The sequence below is a fragment of the Bos indicus genome, chromosome 3, assembly GCF_029378745.1.
Source record: "Bos indicus isolate NIAB-ARS_2022 breed Sahiwal x Tharparkar chromosome 3, NIAB-ARS_B.indTharparkar_mat_pri_1.0, whole genome shotgun sequence".
NCBI classification, from domain to species: domain Eukaryota; kingdom Metazoa; phylum Chordata; class Mammalia; order Artiodactyla; family Bovidae; genus Bos; species Bos indicus.
In genome coordinates this window covers 88,948,322-88,973,802 of record NC_091762.1, presented here as the reverse complement: position 1 = coordinate 88,973,802, position 25,481 = coordinate 88,948,322, and the positions used below count along the sequence as shown (strand labels likewise).

Here is a 25,481-nt window from a genome sequence, read left to right as displayed (position 1 = left end):
TCAGTGAATATTCGGGATTGATTTCCTTTAGGATTGACTGATTGGATCTCCTTGCAGTCCAAAGGACTCGCAAGAGTTCTCTCCAACATCACAGTTTGAAAGCATCAATTCTTTGACGCTCAGCCTCCTTCATGGTCCAACTTTCACATCCGTACATGTATTAAATCAATTCTTCCTCCCCCATCTCCTTAAGAACAGCTAGATATCCACTACATTCTCTTTTATTAATATTAATCATTAATTAATATTAATGATTTGCACATAAGTCCAAGACTCTGCATTTAGCTCTTTCAAATCTCACCTTGGTTGACTCAATCAACACTTCCCAGGCCTGAAGATCTGTTTTAAGCCTGGCACACTGGCTCTTTGGTCTCTGTAGTATCTGCCAAACTAGATGGCATACTTGGTCCACCTTCTCTCAATCCCTGCTGAAACTGTTCACGCAAAAAACCACTTCTATGTGGTGACTGTCCACGTTTACCAGAAGCACTGGATATTGAAGGTTTTACATTCATTCATTCATTCAGTTAACATTACCGAGTGCCCTCTTTGAGTAGGATCCTAAGGCAGGGGAGAAGATTATAAAGAGAAAGAGACATGGTTACTGTGCTTGAGGTACAGAGTCTTATGGAGGTGACCATCCTGTATCTGAACACCTAGAATATAAGACCTAATGCTGGTGCCATGGAGCGTGATCAGGAGAGCCATCTGTTCAGATTGAGAAAACCTAGGAAGGCCTCAGAGAGGGGAGGGCAATGAACCAGGGCTTTGATGGATGACGAGGAGCTCGGCAGGCAGTGGTGGGGAAAAACAAGATAACAGAAACCAGTAGAAAATGGGTTTTTAATGATGCAAGTGATATAACTATTTTTTGTTTGTTTGTTTTGGAATTTTTCTCCTTTCTGGAAGCCTTTCTGAAAAACAGTCAGTATGTTAACTGACATCTCACATACTTCTCCTCAACTACGAATGGCCCTTTGCACTTCCAACATTTGACTTGGGAGTTGTTAAGAAAACTTCTTTTCTATCTTAAAATGCAAAGCAAAACACCCCATGTTTACAAGTCAGAGGCAAAAGCCTCTCGCCTTTGTTTCACAGCTCTGAATGTCTTAACTACACAAATGCCTGCTTCTGTCAGGAAAGCTGGAGACGTTGGCTCTGGGCTGGGGGACTGGCCACACTGAGGCTTTTCAAGGCTTCCTGGGTTCTGTCCCCTCCCCATGGGGTGCCCAATTACATCTCATTTTCTGTGTGGCCTTTTACTTCCTTTGAACACTGACTTGAAGGTGGGTCATAGTTTTGAATGTGCTCATCCAATGTTGAAGTCCTTTATCCCGGAAAATGCTGTCTGCCTCCTGGTGGGGCTTTTGTTTATAAAGAAGCTTTCTCACAATTCTTTCCTCCAGTTCCATCCTTAGTTTAAGTTTGAGATAATTAAAGCTGTATGCAACAGGCAGAGTTGAGAAACCTTTTCCTCCCTTCTTTTCTACTGGGATCACCAACACAACATAAACATCTTTCCAGCCACACAAAATCCAAAAGGCAATAAAATGAAGAGTGATTGGCTTCGAGTACAAAATTCGTTTTCCTTCTTGGAGGATGAGGAGAGATTTATAGACAGAGACTGAATCTTATCTTTGTTTTCTTAGCTCAATGAATAGCAACAAGCCTACAGGTGCTTAAGATTAATAAATGCTGAGTTAAGAGAATAACATGATAAATGGACAGACAGCATAGTTTCCTGCTCTCCAAAGGGGAATGTCCTAATTAAATAACATTTTAATATTAATTCAAGCCTGAGATTCTAGGCTTATGTCATTTTGTGAAATAAATCAGAACACTGACAGGCATATTTACTCGGGTAATATGCATATGCTTTAGAAGTGGGCCAAGTCTGAGAATACCAGTAATCTATAAAGCACCCATGACTCAAATGCCTCTCCCTCAGTTCACTGGTCTAGCAATCATGGAAGTAGAAGAATCCTATCCAGATATCCCAGAATGTGAAAGATGAGAATACCCCATTTTACAGATAAAAAAAAGTGAGGCCAAGAAAAGTAAAAAACTCACCCAAGGTCACTTAGCTAGTAAGCTGCATACCTTGGACCAAATTTATTGTTGCTTCCCCAGGAAAGCTCATCATTCATATTCAAGGTAGAAAAATAATACACATCAGCTCAAGCCGTAATAAACCACATGGACTGAATTAACTCCAAGGTTCCTGCCTTGTTATGAAAACTCAGCAGCAAGTCTAAGATGTCAGGAGCTACAGTCAAACTGAAAAAAGTAACTGCTTTAAAATAGTGTGGGAGTACAACAGCCTGCCTTACTTCCCCAGTGCTTGGGGTACTCGCTCACTGACCATGTGTCTGCCTTTGTCCAGCACTTACTGTATGGGTAGTTTTTACTGGATTAGAGCCAAGAGGGCCTTGGGAATGATCATTTAAATTTCTTTCAAACTTAAAACAACACTAGTGTTTGACACTAGTGCAAGAGCTCCCCTCCTGGTATGACCATCACCTGAAACACCACCTCTCAGCATCGGCAAACCTGTGCAAGAAATCAGGACTGCGCCTCAGTGTTGGAGCATTTATTTTTCAGGTTAATTTTTCAACACCCAAGGTGGAAAGAATGAAAAAACAAAAAACAAAAACAGCAGGCTTTCAGTCTGTAGAACTGTTTTCTTTCTAAACACCTCACCCTCCCACCCTTTCTATGTAAAACAGTGCTTGGCACATAGTTGGCATTTATTTCAAGCAGCTGAATGTACAAAAGTTATGAAAGTTCACCTGATTTGCCCATGGACTCCACAGCTGGAAGCAGCAAACCAAAGGTTCTATCCAAAAATATGGTCAACGTACCTATGAGTCTGTATTAAACAAGACTACTGAAGTACTCCATGCCAAAATCTGCCTTAAAAAAAAAACCAGAAAAGAAAAGAAGCCACAGAGACTTTTTCCTACTGTCTCTGGTTAACAGTCACCTCTTACACTGGTCCATGGAGACTTCCTGAGTGCAGGCCCTAAATTATCTCATGTGGCTGGGGCTGTTTATTTGAGACACTTCTCGTCACATGAATCCGCTGCATTACCATTTAGTAACGCCGGGGAAAGGGAGGCAATCATAGCTGTGCCCATCTAGACACATTACACAATTCATACATGGGGCAATCACGAAATGGGATTTATTCAGTCTCAGGCACTGATGTTGATGTGGCTCAAACCTAATTTTCTAGAGGACAGCGCAATTCTCATTGATTTGAGGAGATGTATTCACATTGTCTTGCTCTGCAGACTGGCTCTCCATGCAAAAACAATTTCGAAACATCAAAACCCTGGTGAGGACGGTGGGAGCTCTCTTTTCTTTCTTAAAAGCACAAGAATGACCTTACCACCCAAAAGGCCGCATTTTGACAAGATGGGAAGTAACATAGCATGGCCCCACCATAAGACGCTGAGTAATCGGAAATGTATAAAAGTATTCTATTATAGGAATGAAATGATTTACCTCTCCACCAGACTGCAAACATTTGGCATTTCATACACATTAAAATGAAATCTGCCAGAGAAACTACTGAATTTACTTTACATGGCCTAAGTATTAATATCTAAGCAATTTTACAACTGTATAGGAACCCTTTGCTGTTTCAGGCATATCTGTATTTGTTTTTGTCTTTCCCTGTATGATCTCTAAGATACGGTTGCAAAATATTTATTGACTGTCTCACTGCAAAATACTTTTCATATATGAGAAGACAGATTTTTTAAAAAGCACCTTCCCTCAAGGAAATCAGAGCCTTGTAGGGAAGCCAAGATACCAAAACCCAATCAGTCTGAGACATACAATCTCATGTGTGAAAGTACAATAAGAACAGAGAAGGACAGAGCCTCCATCAAGGGAATCTGGAAGAGATTTGAGGCAGAGAACGAGAGTGTGTGTGTTCCCTAAACTACCCAAGAATCATTAGGTATTATTCCACATAAACAAAGATTCAGGGTGTATAAAATCAGAGATTTCCAGTGGATCTTAGAGATGAATCATCAAAGCCTTCTTTCTCACCTGAGAATATGCAGGTCCAGAGAAGTAAGTATAGTTCAATGACACCAGATCATCAAATGCACCTAATAACATAATCCATGTGTCCCATCACGTCCTACACAGCCTGTTAGCACCTCATTTCTTTTACCTGCACAGGTAACTCAATTCAGCACAGGTGCCTCAGTGAAGGTGCCCACAGAATTTTCCTAAGACTGGACTCCATGCTTTCAGCCCCTTTGACATATAGAGAGCTTGTCTATGATTCTACCTGGAATGAAAAAGCACTAAAAAATAAAAAAAAGAAAAACACAAATTGTGCTCCTGACACTGCCTGCATCTTTACACAATAATGACTAACTAGTTAAAAATGGATAATAGGTTAGAGTGACACAATATCTGGATTGAGGTCCTTACCGCCACTTTTGCCACAATCAAAATGAAGTAAAAATATATAGATAGATAAAGACCCCTAATTTCACAGTACAGTAGATGTTAGGACAAGAAATGAACTTACACCTATGAGGTCAATCTCATCTTACAGGCAGGGAATATTAATTTGCTGATATGCTTTATGCTGTATAGTTTAAAGGAAAATTGCCATGAACGTGCTACAAAATTTCAACGTCTCTTATGAGGCTGAGCACAAGCAGTAAAAAGGAAACTGTTTAGAGTCACCATAGTTTTATGATACAAAGGCTGAATCAGAAAATTGGAGTATTAATAAAATATTTTCTACATGGACTTCGCAGATGAAAATAAATAGCTTCCTGCTTTTATGAAGATCTAATATGTTACAGTCACGTTTAAGGGCAGTGAGTCTCCCTTTTTGTAATTACTAATAGGCATGGTTTAATTACACTCATAAGTCCCAAGATATTGCTTCAATATACCAGCTGGGGACTGAAGTGCCCACTTGCTACCAGATTCCTAGATTATCTGGAGTCTGACATGCAAATCCCATCAGCTTTGATTCAGATACTTCTAGGAAGGGGCTTAGGCAATATATCTTTTGTCTTATTCATAAAGAAGAATAATCACAATAGATGCATCGATTTACTTACCTTGTTAACTCTCTGGGGCATAGTTACCTACTTTTGAGAGGGGAAGAATTAACTAGTGAGCACACTGTCATAAACACAGGCAGAGCAAGACCAGACAGAATCCCAACATCCCAGTGCTTTCATAATTGGAAGGCATCTACGAACCCTCCTCTGGGTAGGGGAATGGTCCCATTAAGTGACAGAAGCCAGCTAGGTGAATTGACAGGAACTCACAGGACAGAAAACCTTCACTCTCCCTGACAAACTGGCTTTTCCTAAGAAGAGAATCAGGGGAACTAAAAAATGCTTCAAAGAACAGTACTGCAGCTGCTGCTGCTAAGTCACTTCAGTCGTGTCCGACTCTGTGCGACCCCATTGACGGCAGGCCACCAGGCTGCCCCATCCTTGCGATTCTCTAGGCAAGAATACTAGAGTCGGTTGCCATTTCCTTCTCCAATGCGTGAAAGTGAAAAGTCAAAGTGCAGTTGCTCAGTCGTGTCCGACTCTTAGCGACCCCATGGACTGCAGCCTACCAGGCTCCTCCGTCCATGGGATTTTCCAGGCAAGAGTACTGGAGTGGGGTGCCATTGCCTTCTCCAAAAGAACAGTGCAGTGAGCAGCAAGTGAGTAACCTGTGTCTGCATCCACTCATCTCAATTTCAGTTCATGTATTGAGCTGGCCAAGAAGTTTGTTCAGGTTTTTCTGTAAGATGTTATCAAAAAACACGAAAAGAACCTTTTGGCCAACCCAACAGTTTCGTGGGCCTGACCCACCCCACCCTCTGGCTTTATAGGTGGGCCTCAGGCCCAGTACTGGCCAATGGGCAGAAATTTGACCTCCCCAGCCCTGACCACAGAGATGAATTCAGGAATCAGAACAAGTCCCTTGTGTACCAGCCCCAGAATGTTCTGCCGCTCTACTGGGGAAAAGCCTTCTTCCCTTGAGTCGGGGTTGCTAAGCCAGAAGGATGTAAGTCTGGATGGCTAGGGGCCGTCTCTGCCACTGCTGAGGAGGAGGCTTCTAACAAAGCCAACACAGAGAAAGTCAAGCTGGCAATGGAGAAACAGAGCCAACGGGGCACTCAGCTCTAACCATGTCTGAGGCCAGACTACACCCCTCCTCTTGGTTATGAGAGCAGAGAAACTCCCTTTTAGACTGAAGTCATACTAAGCTAGATTCCTGTCACTGGCAACCTGAGGAGTCCTCACAGAGTCAACATTTTCAACTAACTTACACTAGTACATTTGTTGCAATTAATGCACCAACTGGTGAAGCAGTACATTATTATTAACAAAAGTCCACATTTTATTATTTCCTTAGTTGCTATGTAATGTCCTTTTTCTTACTCCTTGTTCTAGGATCTCACCCATGGTATCATGTAACACTTAGCCATTATAACTCGTGACTTTGACAGTTCTCAGACTTTGCTTATTTTTGATGACCCTGACAGCTTTAGGAAGTACTGGTTGAGTATTTTACAGAACGTCCCTCAAGTGGGATTTGTCATAATTAGACTGGGGTTATGTGTTCTGGCAAGGAAGACTGAAGAGGTGAAGTACCATCTTCATCACATCATATCAAGGGTAAATACAATCAACACAACTCATTCCGGTTGGTATTAACCTCAATCACCTGGTTGATGTACTGTCTGTCAGGTTTTGCCATCGTAAAGTCACTCTTTTTTATCCCCATTCTACACTGTATTGTTTAGAAGGAAGTCACTATAAGCAGCCCATATTTAAGTATCAACTCAGACTTCTAACTTAACGTGGCAACAGGCATGTGAGGCACCCTACACCATTCCCTGTCAAAATAGAGACACATAGAGAGGGAAAACACGTATCTTGAGACTGTACCAGAGATCAAAAAACAAAGCTAGTCTATGGATGTCTGTCTGAAAAACAAAATCCCAGCCTAAATACACTCTACTCTTTGAATCAGAACAATGTAAGTCCACACAGTCCAATATGGCAGCCACCCACTCTATAAGATAATTTAAACTAAAATTAAATAATGTTAAAATTTTCAATTCAGTTTCTCAGTCATGCTAGTTACATTTCAAATGCTCAGAGCCATGTGTACCTTGCAGCTACTATACTGGACAGTGCAAAGACCATCTCCCTCATCACCAACAGTTTCAATGGAGAATGCTGGCAGGAATTCTGCCCATTTCCAGATGTGGGAGGCAGTCACTATGCTAATGAGAAAATCAAGCTGCTGCATAAGGTTGATGAAAGAAGATACTCATCAAAGAGTTATTTATGTTTAAAAAGAGTGAGCAACAACTTAAATATACAAGGAGAAAAGCTAAATGTTGATACAGGCATGCTAATGAAATATTATATAACTTAAAGACGACATCTGGATAGACATTTCTCCCAAGAAAACATACAGATGGGCAACAGGCATGTGAAAAGGTATTCAATAGCACTCATTATTGCAGAAATGCAAATTAAAACTACAATGAGGTATCACTTCACACCAGTCAGAATGGTCGTCATTAAAAAGTCTACAAATAATAAATGCTGGAGCAGATGTGGAGAAAAGGGAACCCTCTGCCACTGCTGGTGGGAATGTAAACTGGTACAGCCACTATGGAGAACAACATGGAGGTTCCTTAAAAACTAGAGTTGCCATGTGATCCAGCAATCCCACTTCTGGGCATATATCCAGAGAGAATTCTAAACTGAAAAAATACACGCACCCCATGTTCATAGCAGCACTACTTACAATAGCTAGGACAAGGAAGCAACCTAAACGTTCATCGACAGAGGCGTGGATAAAGAAGATGTGGTGTGTCCATGCAATGGAATATTACTCAGCCATGAAAAAGCATGAAATAACGCCATTTGCAGCAACGTAGATGGACCTCGAGATTCAAATATTCAGTGAAGTCAGCAGGGAATGACAAACATAACACAATTTATATGTGGAGTCTAAAAAATGATATAAATGAACTTACTTCCAACACAGAAAAAGACTCACAGGCTAGAAAACAAACTTGTTAACAGAGGGGATAGAGTGGAGGTAAATCAGGAATTTGGGTTTAACAGATATATACAACTATGTCTAAAATATATGAACAGCAAGGACTGTATATCACAGGAATCTATATTCAGTATCTTGAAATAAACCTATAATGGAACAGAATCTGAAAAAGAACATACAAATATATGTATACATATATGTGTGTATATATATGTGTATAGACACATAACTGAATTAATTTGCTATACACCTGAGGCTAACACATTATAAATAAGCTGTATTTATAAAATAATATAAAAACACAGAATCTACTGTGTACCACTCGAGGGAAGGACATTTAGTATATTTTGAAGAGATATGGGAACACTGGATGTTTTATTTTGCAAGAAAAAAATGCTGTTTTGATGATTATTTTTAATGAACTCCACAAGGTAAAATGTTTACAGCAATAAGAACAGAAAATATTACAGCTCACTTTTAAGTGTTGTCTATGTGCCAAGTAATGTGCTAAATGCTTAATAGGTATTATTTGGTTTAATAATCAACATTTCAGATAAAATAGATGCAATTTTTATTTCTATTTCACAGATGAGAAAAATAAGAGGTTGCAAGATTAAAGAAATGGAGGAACCTGGATCAAAATCCATGCTGGTCTGACCTCACACCACAGCCTCTTTATCTTCCACTCAAAAACACTAACAGTGATTGCCTCTGGGTAGAAATATTATATATGACTTTTTTGTCTTTTGGGCTTCCCTGGTAGCTCAGCTGGTAAAGAATCCACCTGCAGTGCAGGAGACCCCAGCTTGATTCCTGGGTCAGGAAGATCCCAGAGAAGGGATAGGCTACCCACTCCAGTTTTTCTCTTTTACACTTTTTTGCTTTTTCCAAATCCAATAAACACAGATTGCTTCTTTAAAAAAAATTTTTTTTTGAAAGAAACATTCATTAAAGTTGACCACAGCCACGATATGGTTAAAGGAGACTGCTGTATGCAATGGATCCTTACTGAAAACAGGATAATTATGAACACAAGGAGCTTTCATATTCTGCTGAAGCTTCTGTTCAAATCTAATTTCTCAAAGTATATTGCTAGACGCTAATGAAAACCCAAAGAGATACATGCATTCAGGAGATGTATAGCCAATGAATTTTCTGTTGTTTTTATAGTGAACAACTTTTTTATATCCTAACAGTTTTATGCCAGTTATGAAAAAGATAAATAAATATTTATGACATTCACTCAATTCCACAGTAACTACTAAGTTGCTCATGTTCTCACTCTGGTTTGAAATGTGCATATTTTAGTGGCTGGGAGTCTCAACCCTCAATGAGAAAGCCACAGAACACTGTCATTTTCAGACCCTAAAACTACTCATTTGACTCACTACAGGGATTTGCCTTGGTAGCAGCACATAACAAGCTTAATTAAGGCAGCTGTAGACACAGACAGATACAAAGCCCAGTGCTGCCCAACGAACAGCTAAGAAAACACCAGAATTGCCATGGACACTGGTTTTACAAAGCCTCACCATGTATCAGAAGCATCTGATCAAGAACAACAAACAAGGAGACTGAGGGAACACACAGAAATAAATAAGAACCAATTTCCACTGTTTAACTGTCTTGCAGAAACTTTCCTTTACCAAAAAAACCCCAATTTACTCCTTGGTCTACTGACTGAACTTCCACCTGAGGGAGATTTATGTAGCTATAACAGGCTAATTATAAAGAATAGGCCAAAATTCACCAATGGGTAATTCATGAGCTAAAAGCCCATAGGCCAGTTATCTTCTGCCTACACACATTTTTTTTTGTTGTTATTTGTTTAAACTGATATAGTGCCAAATTTTTGGACAGAAGTACTTCTCATTAAAAGAAAAAAAGTTTCTAGATTTTTTTGGAAAAACTGAAGACCAGGCTACATTAGTCCAGCACTCTCTTATTGCAACCATCAGTTGGAGCTGAATAATGGCTTACCTAGCATCCCCTCTCGCCACTCCAGACTATTCTACCAGCTAATGTCAACTGCATGACTCTTGCAGGCACCTGAGCATGAAGTGCTTGTAACAGGGACACCTGAAAGACTATTAAAATACACCACACCTGACAATCCTTGTTTCACCTAAATGAACATAACCGTATTTCTCCAAGCACTGCTCTTTGAATCCAGGCAACAGGAGAAGTGAGGGATGCAGAGAAGCATCCTCTCTGCAAGTGAGGTCTATCTTGTCACCATCTACCGAACCATCTACTGGTCATCCTTGGACTTCCCTGGTGGCTCAGATAGTAAAGCGTCTGTCTACAATGCGGGAGACCTGGGTTTGATCCCTGGGTTGGGAAGATCCCCTGGAGAAGGAAATGGCAATCCATTCCAGGACTGTTGCCTGGAAAATCCCATGGACAGAGGAGCCTGGTAGGCTACAGTCGATAGGGTCGCAAAGAGTCTGACACGACTGAGCGAATTCACTTCACTTCACTTCACTGAACTACAGGAGGAGAAGGGGACGACAGAGGATGGGATGGTTGGATCGCATCACCAACTTGATGGACACGAGTTTGAGCAAGCTCTGGGAGTTGGTGGTGGAGAGGGAGCCCTGGTGTGCTGCAGTCCATGGGGTCGCAAAGAGTCGGAAATGACTGAGTGAGTGAACTGACCCAACCACAACCTCCCAACCAACAGCTGGTGAAAAGATGCTCCATGAACTAGCCATGTTTACCTGACCAACTGACTTTCCCTGACTCCCCCTACCCCTCACATTGTGATCCATCTGTACCAATGTATATACAGTGCCCACTCTACCTTAGGCATGGGCCCCCATCTATGTGTCTCCTTCTGCCTTTGCTGGTTTTACATTTTCCCAGTGGACTGTACATGCAATGTGGGCCACTGGAGTTTCTGTCGTGTTCACCCTATTATAGGCCCAGAATGGAACTCAGAACATAATTATTGCACCAAAGACTCATCAGCAAATTCCAGATCACCTTCAGAATGCTTAGCTTAAATACTGATCCTTCCCTACCCTGGCAAAATCCATCCTTCTGTCTTATTTTTCACCACAGCTAATACTATTGGTAGCCATACTTAGCCATATTATTATCCATTTATTTGTGCTTTCAGGACTAATCTCGGATCTTAAGAAAGAAACTTATCTTTTTTATGACTAAAAAAAAAAAGTCAACCACTATCTTGCAAGGGCTCACACATGCTGAGTAAATGGATGAAGTGATAAAGTACTACGATCCTTTCCGATAAGCCATCACTCCTTGTCATGGACAGAGAAGGAGCCATTATTCTCTTCATCCCCATCATCCTCATCGTCACCATCACCACTGGTGCCAGCACCACCATCTCCATTTGAAAAAACAGCAGAAACCCACTGCATGCAGCAAAAGAGCCGGGGCTCAAAAGCGTGCTTTTGTGACTAGTGTAGCTGAAGGCAAGGGGACAGAAAGGATTCCACCCTGAGGACTGGGATTATTCTACAGGCTGCCACTTCCTCTTTCACACCCTCCAGATTAAAAAAAAATAAAAGGGAACAATTGCTTGTTTAGATCATCTCCAAGACAAAGCCACCATCACATCGGCAACCAGGAACACACCCAGAAGATAGCTAGCTGAATACTGTATGCCTAGTTCAATCCTAGTGGTGGCATGCCTGACGTCTTCACCTATGAACATATTTCCTATCTCCTTTCTCTAGAGTTTTCTGTAAGTTATGGATTAATAAACATTCCCAAAGAATGCTGCTTTATTAATCTTGCAAAATACTCAGAAAAAAGGGAAAATATTTTATTATGCCATCTAACTTGAATTATGATAAAGTCTCACATGTGCTGATAAGAAAGTTGCTTTCTGCAGCAAAGTGTGTTTGTGGCCATGGTGGCTTCCCTTCCAGTTGGATTTGGAGGAAACAAAACATCAAATTGTCTCCTGACCTGTGAAGATGATAGGAGCCACCAAGGTCACAGCAAACCATGACTGATTTCAAGCCTCTCTTCTGAGAGCTGAAGAAAAAGAGAGAAGGCCGAGAGAGAGCAGGTCTACTGTCATTCAGCCACTGGACTCCCTTCATTACACTGAAGCAGGTCCTTTTCAAAGGCAATGGCTATGGGGCCATGCCATCTGTTTTATTTGTCTGAGGGGGAGGCAGAATGGAACTACAGAGGCTGGCGTGGCCACAGGTACAGTCCTAATTGTGTTGTAGGTGTCACTCTTTTTTTGGCGGGGGGTGGGGTGGGGGAAGGTATGCCATGTGACTTGTGGGATCTTCATCTCCCTATCTGGGATTGAACTTGGACCCACGCTCATAAGTGAAAGCATAGACAGAGTCCTAATCACTGGACTACCAGGGAATTTCCCTAAGTGTCAGTTCTTTTGATTTACAAAACAGCCATGTAGGAACCCATTTTTCCACTGAAGCTCAGACAGTTCATGGTCTTGTCTGTGGCCACAGAGCTAATCATTAGCCAAGTCTCTCTGGTTTGACCACCTATAAAATGGGGCCAGTAAGAGCCTTCCTGTCTATCAGATAGGAGTGCTCTGAAGATCAAAGGTGAAGATCTCTGGAGATAGAGAGAAAGTGTGTGTGTGTGTGTGTGTGTTTGGATTTACCTATATATTTCACTTTCTGGCTTCCTTCATTCTATCTCAATGTCAAGTATTTAAATGTTTAAGTAGCCAAAGAACCAGACCTAAAACTCACTCACTAAAACTCATTCACTGCACAGGGGCAATAAATGGTTCCAGCTCCACGATTCACTCCTTGGTGACTCTGTGACAAGCTGTCCAGGTCTCCAGCCTAAGCGATAGATATCTCATCCACAGAATGAGTGGGCAGTTCTTCTGAACCTCAGGAACACATCCAGCCTGGGCATTCCATGACTCCAGAGGGGCTGCGCTGCCTGCCATCAGCACTAAGAACTGCATTTTATTGGGCCACATCGTCATTCAGTCTCCCTCTGCCATGTTAAAATACAGGGTCACAATACCTTATCCAAATACCCTGGGGTCTTCTATGTTCATAATACAGATATTATTTTGCTTTCTAGAAAGGCAGACTTTATTATGCCATACATTTACCTTTTATCTATAATACCCCTAGCTCGGTTTGGGGTGGTACCCTGTAATCAAATTCACTGATGCTTCTAGAGCCATTCACAGTAAGACTATTCACAGATCACTAAAGATTCTAAGGATCTTCAGGACACTTCAGGTCAGGACAGATTTTGCCACTAAATGAATTATTTAACAACAACAAAAAAAACTGAGTTTTTTTTTTTTTTTTTTTAGAGCCCTGTAGTCCTACTCTGCTGTCCTGCTCCATAGGCCGCCCAAACACCCGACACTAGCACAGTTCACCCTGGCAAGACAGAGATTCAGTTGCCAGTGGAGTCACTCTCAGTTTTCTACAAGAGAGGCTGGATGGGGTAGGGTGGGAGGAGGGGAAAGAGAAGGAACTACATTGTTTCCCTTTAGCTCTGAAATATTAATAAATGCTGCTATAAGAGATTTATTTCCCTAGCATATGAACTAGTCCTTTGCCTGTTTCTCTCAGATCCACTCTTGGCCATTCCCCTCCCCACACTGTTGAGTGTAGTAGAAAGCTGGTCCCAACTACATCTCCCAGGTTTTCTGGGCAACTAACTTCCAGTGGGGCTCACTGAATGGTAACCATAGGAGGAAGACAGGAAGGAAGGGAGGAGGAGGAGGAGCAAGGGTCTCCCTCTCTTTTTTTAAGTTTTTTTTTTATGCAGACCATTTTAAAGTCTGGGCTTCCCAGGTGGCACTACTAGTAAAGATCCTGACTGCCAATGCAGGAGACATAAGAGATGTGGGTTTCATCCCTGGGTTGGGAAGATCCCCTGGAGGAGGGCATGGAAACCCACTCCAGTATTCTTGCCTGGAGAATCCCGTGGACAGAGGAGTTGAGTAGACTACTGTCCATAGGGTCACAAAGGGTTGCACATGACCGAAGAGACTTAGAACACACATACATTTTAAAGTCCTTATTGCTTCTGTTTGTGTTTTAGTTTTTTGGCTGTGAGGCATGTGAGGATCTTAGTTCCGTGTGTGTGTGTGTGTGTGTGTGTGTGTGTGTGTGTGTGTGTGTGTGTGTGTGTCTCTTTGCGACCCCATGGAGTGTAGCCAACCAGGCTGATCTGCCGTGTGTGTGTGTGTGTGTGTGTGTGTCTCTTTGCGACCCCATAGAGTGTAGCCAACCAGGCTGATCTGCCATGGAGTTTTCCAGGCAAGAATACTGGAGTGGGTTTGCCATTTCCTACTCCAGGGAATCTTCCCAACCCAAAGACTGAACTGGAATCTCCTGCCTCTTCTGCATTGGTAGGCAGATACTCTACTTCTAGCATCACCTGATAAGCCTCTTAGTTTCCTGACCAGGGATCAAACCCACACTAAGGCTAAGTATTAGCTAAGTATTAACCATCAGACTGCGAGGGAAGTCCCCCCTCCCTCTCTTTCTGCTTCAAGGTGGCTGCTGTAGCAGAGTCTCTTTCCTAGCTCCAGCTGATGTTGTTTTGGGTGTTTGGGGATAGCACAGAGAGGTACTCTTCAGCCCTGACACATACTGGTTGGCAGAGTTTCAATCTTTATGCTGTCATTTTAAACTGGCTACAGATAATTCACAAAGTGGCCAATCACCCACGTGAAATATTTACACTACCGTGGGATTTGACAAGGAACTACAAAGTCCACTTCCCAACTACTCTCCAAATTCCTCCTCCTCCACTGAAATAACGTATATAAGAAAGAGAGGGAATATTGACCATTTCAGTAACCATGAAATGACACTGCAGACTTGGAGGTTGAGAAGCCTTTGTTGTTGATTTCATGAAACCTCTTTGATTTGATTTTTTTTTAAATAGAAGGAAAAAAGGAAGAAAGGAAAGAAAGAGGAGGAGTTAGGACAGGAAAGAACAGGACAGGCAAAAGTTTTGGAATAAAAGACATGTCCTAAAAGAAACTGTTCAGAATTGCAACAGAAAGCTCCATTTTGACTTCATAAACTCAAAATAGTTCACTAAACAGATATGTTTCCCTCCACAGCTAGCACTATGGTAGCTTTTAAAAATTAAAGGTAGCAAATATTTAAGGTGAACTTCCTCAGTAGGCCAAGAATATGAAAGTAATGACAGATTTCCTCTTCTTGGGCTTTAAAATCACTGCCGATGGTGACTGCAGCCATAAAATCAGAAGACTGCATCTCAGCAGGAAAGCCGTGACAAACCTAGATGGCGTGCTGAAAAGCAGAGACGTTACTCTGCCGACAAAGGTCCGTATAGTCAAGAATATGGTCTTTCTAGTGATCACGTACAGTGGTACGGTAAATAAGGCAGAGTGCCAAAGAACTGATGTCTTTGAACTGTGATGCTGGAGAAGACTCCTGAGAGTCCTCTGGACAGCAAGGAGATCAAACCAGTCAAACTTAAGGGAAGTCAACCCTGAATACTCATTGGAAGGACTGATGCTGAAGCTCCAGTATTCTGGTCACCTGATGTGAACAACCAACTCATTGGAAAAGTCTCTGATGCTGGGAAGGATTGAAGGCAGGAGTAGAAGAGGTTGTTAGAGGATAAGATGGCTAGATGGCATCATTGATACAATGGACATGAACTTGGGCAAACTTTAGGAGATGGTGAGGGACAGGGAGGCCTGGCATGACCCCATGGACTTGCAGTCACAGAGTCAGACACGACTGAGTGTCTGGACAACAACAATGGGGCGTGAAATCCAGTTGAGAGTATCCTTGAGAAACTCTCAACTGTAGAGGACCCCAGATCAACAGACATGGAGCAGAAAAACTGATGTAATAAAGTGTGGTACTTGGTAGAATCCAGGGCTTGGGAAGCCAAATAAGGATACCCTTGCCTGGGAAAGGCAGACAGAAGGAAGCATCGAACTTAGATTGAGTCCATGGTATAGGATCTTTATGTATTTAAAATTTTTTATTTCATACTGAAGCATAGTTGATTAGCAGTATTGTATTAGTTTCAAGTGTACAGCGAAATGATTCAGTTATACATATACATGTATCTATTATTGTTCAATTTCTCTCATTTAGGTTATTACTGAATATTGAGCAGTGTTCCCCGTGTTATACAGTAGGTCCTTGTGTGTATATGTCAACGACCTTTGTATTTCTGAAGAGGGCAACGTTAGTCCAGTGCCCAGTCCTCTTCCTCCCAGCCCATGCTGACTTACAGTTACTCAAACAAGTCAAGACTTCCCTCTCCCCTGATCCATCTGGAGCAGTCAAACGCATAGAGAATGATACCTGACCTCACTCCTATGACCCCACAAACAGAGTAGGGAGAAAATTTATAGGGTTAGCAGGTGAACCAAATGGTCAGATTTTTGGTCCTGTAATCCTGCTTTCTTTGAGACATCCTCTTTTACATCAATCTAACGTAGTGGGGCTATGTATTATCTTCATTCCAGAAAATACAAAGAAACACGCCGATGACAGGATGTGAGAGAAGAGGGAAAAGAGCTGCAGTACCTGGCAAGGGGAGGAGAGGAATTTGAAATTTTATGGACACTGACATCCAAGGGGTAAATTTCAAAGTGAAATGGATATTTTCCCTAGGTCCTAAAATACAAATATTATTTGAATGGGGAGAAATGAGTGGAAGTGAGGCTTATGAAAGAACTAATAGCATAAGGGAATCCAGAGAGAGACAAACAGAGCAACAGAGACAGTATAACAACTGGCAGGTAACAACTGCCACATGGGGCTATAGGTAGACAGCTCTCTCATTAGCCCTCTTTGGGCAGGTGTAAATTACACTTCCCATGCATAGTCATGTTTCTGCAAATGAAAGATGCTTCAAGATTTCACCATATCATCATCAAATACTTGAGGATCTTAAGACACTGCGAAGAAATGAAAGAGCACTAACTCAGGTGCAGGGAGACCTGGGTCTTCACTCCAGCTCAGCTAGATGGCTTGCACGTGTCTTTTCGTTTCCCTGGACCCCTGACTGAAAATGGGAATAATATTCACTGACCTGAAAAGTCAAAGGAGACTGTAGCTACTGACGAAACTGTGTCCCCTGGGCAGCCAGATGACTCTGGCCTGCCTGAAATGCCAGACCAGTATGTCAGGAGCCAGACTCTGACCCCTGGGGCCCCAGGTCCCGTTATCATGTGAGGGGCGGGGGGCTACCCAGGACAGAGTGGTGCCATTCTCTGCACTATCCCTCATTCTCCTAGGGAACACAGAAGATGTCTTTTAAAGACCTCTGCCGCCTGAATCAGGAGAGCTGCTGATACTCAAGGTGATCACCCCTCATCAGCCAAAGATCTCACTTCCCCAGTCCACTGACCCACCCAGACAAAGGAAAGCCCTGCACTATACAGGTTTGCAAAGGACAGCAGTGACCCAGTCAAGGGCATTGCTAAGCCACCCAGAGCCCTTTCCCTGAGGCTGTTCTGCTATCAAATCAGTGCATGTGAAGAACCTAGTGTTGATTCTGAGTGCTAGGAGGGGAGATATATACATATATATACATACACATACATATATACATATATGGCTGATTCATTTTGCTGTACAGGAGAAACTAACACAACACTGAAAAGCAACTATACTACAATAAGAATTAATTTAAACAAAAAGAATCCTGTGTTTAGTAAAGCACTCATAGCCACCAGATTTTTCTCCTCCCCTTTAGCCCCACCACCCAAAATAAGAAATTCCGTTGAGCAGGATGAAAACTAATGCATAACTAGAAAGCATAGTTTTCTTTTTAAATCTTTAAAGCATTTTAAAGATAGCATTTACAATAACAACTACAAAAATACAAAGCATCTGGAAATAAATCTAATGCAAGAGTGCATACCTTTACAAAGAAAATTATAATTTGTGTGCAAATATATTAAATAAGAACTAAATAAATGAAGAATGTTTATGGGAAGAACGGGCTTTCCTTGTGGCTCACATGGTAAAGAATCTGTCTGCAATGTGGGAGACCTGGGTTCAATCCCTGGATTGGGAAGATTCTCTGGAGAAGGGAAAGGCTACCCACTCCAGTATTCTGGCCTAGAGAATTCCATGGACTGTATAGTACCTGGGGTTGCAAAGAGTTGGACACAACTGAACAACTTCCACAATATCATAATGATGTCATTTCCCTGAATTAATCTATAAATTCAAGCAATAATTTCAATCAAATCTCAAGAAGTATTCTAATGTAAGTTTAAAAGGTAATGATAAAATGTATACATCAGCCATAAAAAGGAACAAAACAATGTCATTTGCAGCAACATGAATGGACCTAGAGACTGTCATACTGAGTGAAGTCAACAGAGAAAGACAATGCAATATCATTTATATGGGGAATCTAAGAAAAAAGGGTACAAATAAACTTTTTTACAAAACAGAAATACAGTCACAGATGCAGAAAACAAACACATGACCCTGAGGGATGGGATGGGGAGGGAGGTGGGAGGGGGGTTCAGGGCTGGGAACACATATACAGCCATGGCTGATTCATGTCAATGTAAGGCAAAACCCACAATATTGTAAAGTAATTAGCCTCCAACTAAAATAAATAAATAAATAAATAAAACACATGGTTGCCAGGGGATTATAAAGGGAAGGATAAAATGGGATATTGGACTGACATAAATGCACTACTATATATAAAATAGGTTAAGAAGAACATACTGTATAACACAGGGAAGTCTACCCAATACTCTGTAATGGCCTATGTGGACAGAGAATCTGAAAAAGAAGAGTGGGCTTATGTATACGTACAACTGATTCACTTTGCCATATACCTGAAACTAACACAACATTGTAAATCAATTATATGCCAATAAAAAACTTTAAAAGATGTACATGGAACATGAAAGGCCAACTTACTTTTGAAGAAGGACACTGTTGGGGATTTGTCCTGCCAAACACCAAGGCTTGTTATAAAGTTATAATAATAAAGAAATGCAGTTTGGGCAAAAGAGTAGACCAAATTATGCCTAGAAACTAATCCTAAATACCAGGATGATTTTCCCCCATGTGGGAGAAAATTAGAATAAACAGAATAAATTCCTACCTCACATCACACACACACACACATACATACACCACAGATTACAGAACTTAAATGTGAAAGGCAAAACGATAAAGCTTTTAGAAGATAATAAAGGAGAATATCTTTATGACATCAAGGTTTTTAAAAAGGCTTTCTTAAACTTAAGACATAAAAAGTACCAACCATAAAAGAAGAGATTGATAAATTCAACCATATTAAAATTAAGAAGTTAGATAGCAGAAGGTTGGCAAGAATCCAACTTCTATGTGGCCTATAAATCTATTCAGCTTCCCAAAGGAATAAATTACAGTAACCTTTTTGCATTCATTGGAACTAAGTTCTAACAATACAGGCTGTGTCTCGGATTCAGCATATGGCTGGCCTATCTTTGACTTCATCCACAATTACGTTACCGGCACTCTGATCTAACTTGAGTATGTTTGAATGGTTGTGTTTTATATTTAGAACTTTTGTGAGCATGCATGTAATAAACATAACATGCCAAAATAACATGTGCTAGGACTGAAGACAAGCACCACCACATGCCATGGTCAGAGTGCACGGGCATCACCAGGCAATCACGAGGGAACAGCATCACATGACTTCTCTTCCTTACTCTATGGGCAGTGTCTGCATCATTTATGATCATTCACACAAGTTGACTCTCATCCTGCCACCTGCTGGGATTTTTCCAGCCAAGTCAAAGACAGAAAATCCTAGGGGTGGATTTATAGCTATAATCAACATTGAACCCTATGGGAAAAGCTAATCTACTATCTTTCATAAAACCATGATCGAGTGCAAAAAGCCTCTCCCAGGGAACCTGTAAGTCTCCCACTTCCTTTTCCCTTCCATTCTTTCTACCATACATCCTTCAGCAATATTCTAACATTTGCTGTACATGTTGACATGTATATGACAGTAATATATGAATATAGGCTAGGATAATAAAGAAGGAAAATGTCACCCAAATATGATATATGTTTCAGGTAATGTGAGCTTTTTCAAGAGGAAGTCCCTCATTTTTATCAAGAAGGATGTTTCATTGGCATGATGGTGCCTAATAATAAAACTTTGTTACTGAAAATAAGTTACTTCTCAGAGAACCTTATAAACCTTCAAAGTATCCAGTGTCCAGATACTGAACACTCATTTAGTGTTAACTTATAAATGTCCTTTTTTGATTGAAAACATTTCTAGTTATCATTGTTCCTATAATGAAAGCAGATAGTTTTACCGAGTCAGCTCTTTTCATAGGACAAATCTGAGTAAGTTTTTACTGTTAATGATTCCAAAAGCTGTTAAGAAAACAGAGATAACTTTCAGTAGTTGATTATTACTATTTATTTCCAAATTCAGATTACAAAACAAAGAACTTCCACCAAAAAAAAAATGTGTTTTCAAGATCATTGATCATAAAGAATTTCAATACAGTTTTGTCAATGGAAAACAATTTACCCCAAACTTTTTATCCCCATGAGCTTCATGAACCACATGACAATACACACATTCAATTCAACATAAACTTACTGAGCATCTACTACATTCCAGGCACAGCTATTAAAAGGAGAAGCTATATTTCTTCCCCCTAAAGAGTTTATAAATGTCCTTTGCTGGACATTTATTGGACAAAGTACTATCTCTGTAGTGACTAGCTAGAAACTGGATTGTAATTCAATGTAATTCTTTTTAAGTCTGTCCTTTTGAAAAGCACATTTGAAAGAATTATATGGAATGATAAATACCAAATGTGGAATAGTGGTTACTTCCGGCATGGGAAATAGATGGGGAAACAGTGGAAACAGTGTCAGGCTTTATTTTTCTGGGCTCCAAAATCACTACAGATGGTGACTGCAGCCATGAAATTAAAAGACGCTTACTCCTTGGAAGGAAAGTTATGACCAACCTAGACAGCATATTCAAAAGCAGAGACATTACTTTGCCAACAAAAGTTCATCTAGTCAAGGCTATGGTTTTTCCTGTGGTCATGTACGGATGTGAGAGTTGGACTGTGAAGAAGGCTGAGCGCCGAAGAATTGATGCTTTTGAACTGTGGTGTTGGAGAAGACTCTTGAGAGTCCCTTGGACTGCAAGGAGATCCAACCAGTCCATTCTGAAGGAGATCAGCCCTGGGATTTCTTTGGAAGGAATGATGCTAAAGCTGAAACTCCAATACTTTGGCCACCTCATGCGAAGAGTTGACTCATTGGAGAAGACTCTGATGCTGGGAGGGATTGGGAGCAAGAGGAGAAAGGGACGACAGAGGATGAGATGGTTGGATGGCATCACTGACTCGATGGACATGAGTCTGAGTGAACTCCGGGAGTTGGTGATGGACAGGGAGGCCTGGCATGCTGTGATTCATGGGGTCGCAAAGAGTCGGACACGACTGAGCGACTGATCTGATCTGATCTGGTCTGGCAGGAGGGAAGAAGATCTGATGGGCGAGAGGTTACTAAAAGGCCTCAACTACATTTACATGGCTCACTTTCTGAAGCTGAGTGGTAGGGACAGAGTTTTCTATTGCCAGTTATTTATATATTTTCATGTCTTAAATATACTATATTTCAAACAAAACATTACTTCCTTGATCAAATTAACTGTTCTGCTTAAATATCATACGTGCTTAGCCACAAATCTTTTCTACAATCTATCTCATGAGACACTGAGACAGGCTCCTGGAAATCAAAGATTCTACAGCAAATAAGTCTGGAAAATTCTTAATGAAGTACCTGAGTTTCTCTACTATAGGGAATCTTTGAAGCTTTACTATGTCAGTAAATACTGTGTCTTACTAAGAGTACAATATAGAATTCAGTGCTTTCCAAATATTTTTGAGCATGGCCTGTTTTTCCCTGTAAACACTTTTATTTGAAATACTCATCACCATCCTGGTAGACAGTGCCCCAGAACCAGGTTTGGAAAATGCTCTACAGAATAATCCATGTCTGCCACATATGCTGCATGAGAGCCACTCTCAGCAGGATGCCTATCCCCAAACCAGTGACGAAGCTTCCTGCCCACCTGTCTTAGCCCGTTCAGTTCTTTCAATCTGGAATGCCTTCAACTCCCCAGAAGCTCCTGGTCAACCTTCAGCTTCCTGCTGAAATGAAATTCGCTATTCTGTGAAGCCTTAACTATCCTTCCCTTTCTCCAGGTAGAAATAATTTCTCCTCTGGAAGCTTCCAGTGCTGCTGCATGGATATTCTCTGCACCACACCTCATGCTGTATCAGCTACTGATGCATGCATGAGGCCAGGTGCCCAGATGGCAGAGACTGCATCTCTGGATCTTGGAACTGTCCACAGTGTCTAACACTCAGCCAAAGCCAGGTACCAAGTAGGTACTAGTAAGATGTGTTGAATGGATAGAGGGGTGACGTCCATATCAGGACATGAATGGCCTCAATTTCCCAGATACTCCTCATGCATATTTATCATTTTCAGCTGTTATGGTTGATTATGACACTAACAACAGGAACAAATAGACATAAAGAATGAAAAGGAGACAAAGACTGGGATAAACATAAAGAGAGTCAAAGGAAAAGAAAAAGATGCTTAACTGATGAAGAGTAGGTGAATGGATAGATCAAATTGAGGAACAGACCAACAGAGAAGTCAGAAATTGGTACGAGGCACACAGCTGATGCAAAGCATTGGTAATGTCCCAAGACTCACTCTAGGAGGTCAACACAGCTGACTTGGATTCACTCTGAACGTCATACCTGTCTGCTACATTACCTCCTCTAACTTTATCCCCTAAGCCAAACCACCCATCTTTGCTACCACAAACTTTTACCATTGTAAGCTGTGAGTTCTTCACTTCAGTACCATTTTATTTCTATTGCCTGTTCTCTATGAGAATCCCTCACTGGGATTAGATATCAGTTATATGTCAAGTTAAAATAAAATAATAATAATAAAAGCAAGTTGGCAATTTCTTTCCAATAGAATATGTTGCATACTTCATGAAATAGAAGCCAGAGGAGTTTTACGATTCCCAAATCAAAGTCTCCCCATTATCTAAAAACTCAAACAAAAATACAAAGAGTATCTCACAGCGAAAGAAACCTGATCATTTGCTTTTCAAACTAAGTCCAGACACACATCTCATAGATTGAGTTCTGTGCTAGTTTTTCATGAATATAACCCCAGAGGAGGGATTTTCTTTTTCTCACTGGACACATTTTTTCAGTACAGAACATCTGGCAGGCTTCTGCTCTTTGCTGGTAACACCCACCCATTTGCCCTCTCTTTCTGCTTCAGTTCTATTTATATTTCAGGAAACAACTCTATCCTGGTATAGGAGACAGTCTGGTCTAGAAGAAGGAGCACTGAACAAAGCATTCTGGGTTCTGACAGTGCCTCTCAGCTATGCAGTTTTGTATCACCCCAAGTCTGAATTGGTTTCCAATCTGTAGATTGGGAAGAACTGACTACTCTAAGAGTTCAATCTATCCACAGTTGTTTTATTTCCTTGAAAATAACTGCTGACTAGGACATGGAAGCAACCTAGAAGTCCATCAACAGATGAATGGATAAGGAAGTTGTGGTATGTACACACAATGGAGTATCACTCAGCTATAAAAAGGAACACATTTGAGTCAGTTCAAATGAGATGGATGATCCTAAAGGCTATTATAGAGAGAAGTAAGTCAGAAAGAAAAAAACAAATACCGTATATTAACACACACATATATATATGAAATCTCGACTGATGGTACCGATGATCCTATGTGCAGGGCAGCAAAGGAGACACATATATAAAGAAGAGACTTTTGGACTCAGTGGGCAAAGAAGAGGGTTGGATGATTGAGAGAATAGCACTGAAATATACACACTACCATATGTAAAATAGATAACCAGTGCAAGTTTGACATATGAAACAGGGCACTCAGAGCTGGTGCTCCCTGACAACCTGCTAGGGGGAGGGGGATTCAGAATGAAGGGGACACAAGTATGCCTGTGACGGATCCACACTGAGGTATGGGGAAAACCACCACAATACTGTAGAGTAACTATCCTCAAAATAAGTTTTTTTTTTTTTAAAGGAAAATAACTGCTGAAAAGTGCAATGAAATGGGGGTATTTTAGCATTATGAAAATCTCTCCATCCCCTTCACAAAGAGGGAAAATGTTGGAGAAAACATTTCCAATAAGCTACACAGAACAAAACCTTTGCCTGAAATCCTTAAATATCGCTCTTCCTCTCTACCTCTGGTTAGCAAGAAAAAAAAAAAAAAAACAGTCCAAATACTCTAAGGATATTTAAGTCTTAGAATATCAGTGACAAACAGAAAACTTCTTATTATCGAGGGAAAGAATTTTTCTTTCCTCTGAAGGATAACGTTAACAGTTAAATAACATCACCCACTGGGTACTCTTCTAAGCATCTAGTGTTATATTCCTATAATCCTCACAACAATCTTATGTGGCAGGTAGTTATCTTATTATAAAGGTAACTGAAGCACAGAGAAGTTTGATAAGCTGGTCAAGGCCACACAGCCGCAGAGCTAGGGGAACTGATGTCTGAACCTAGCACCTAAGTCCAGACTTCTAACCATCTGTTATACCTTCTCTTAATTTTGAGAATCTCTGCTTATCTCCTCTGGTAACCAACAACAGCACTAATGCAATCTCTGCACATCCAGTTACTGAATATGCTAACCCAGGAGATGTATGTGAACCAATACCTATCACAATGTCAGAAGTGTTCAAAATGTCCACCATCAGCCTAATGCCCTGTTGGCAGCAGAAAAACACCCTGTAGTTTGCTCCTACAGGAAGTCTAACTATTCCATTAAAATTAACAGTAACTGTGCTGTATTCAGTACTGTCCAATTCTTTGCGACCCCATGGACTGCAGCCCACAAGGTTCCTCTGTCCATGGAAATTTCCAGACAGGAATACTGGAGTGGGTTGCCATTTCCTACTCCAAGGGATCTTCCAAATCCAGGGATTGAACCGAGTTCCTTGTGTCTCCTGCACTGGCAAGTGAATTCTTTACCACTGCGCCTCCTGAAGAGCCACCTTTTCCATTATTCCCCATTAAATGGGACAGCCACTTTGGGAGAGAGCTGAGATCACCTCCACACTCAGAAACAACATGACACAGTCAGGACTGAATGCTTGGATTTAAATTGTATTAGTTGCTGCGTGACCTTGGGCCAGTTACCAACTCTCTCTGTGCCCAGCTCTCTGAATTATCACTTTCAGTATCAATCAAATATGAGTATTTGCTTCCTAAGGTTAGTGAAGGATTAAATAAATGAATGCCAAATGCTTAAGACAGTATCTGGTTCTTAGTAAAAGCTCCACAAAGGTTAATTTTTCCTGTTTTTATTAAAGAGGTGATTTGCCAAT

At 41.0% G+C, this 25,481-nt stretch overlaps 1 protein-coding gene and 1 pseudogene across 1 annotated transcript in view; one reads left to right on the top strand and one right to left on the bottom strand.

The window, feature by feature from the left end:
- Nucleotides 1–6,023, top strand: part of LOC109556865 (small ribosomal subunit protein eS6-like) — a 43,395-nt pseudogene extending 37,372 nt beyond the window's left edge.
- The window catches only part of DAB1 (DAB adaptor protein 1), a 1,468,439-nt gene that overhangs the window by 432,365 nt on the left and 1,010,593 nt on the right, over nt 1–25,481 (bottom strand). The window lies entirely within an intron of this gene.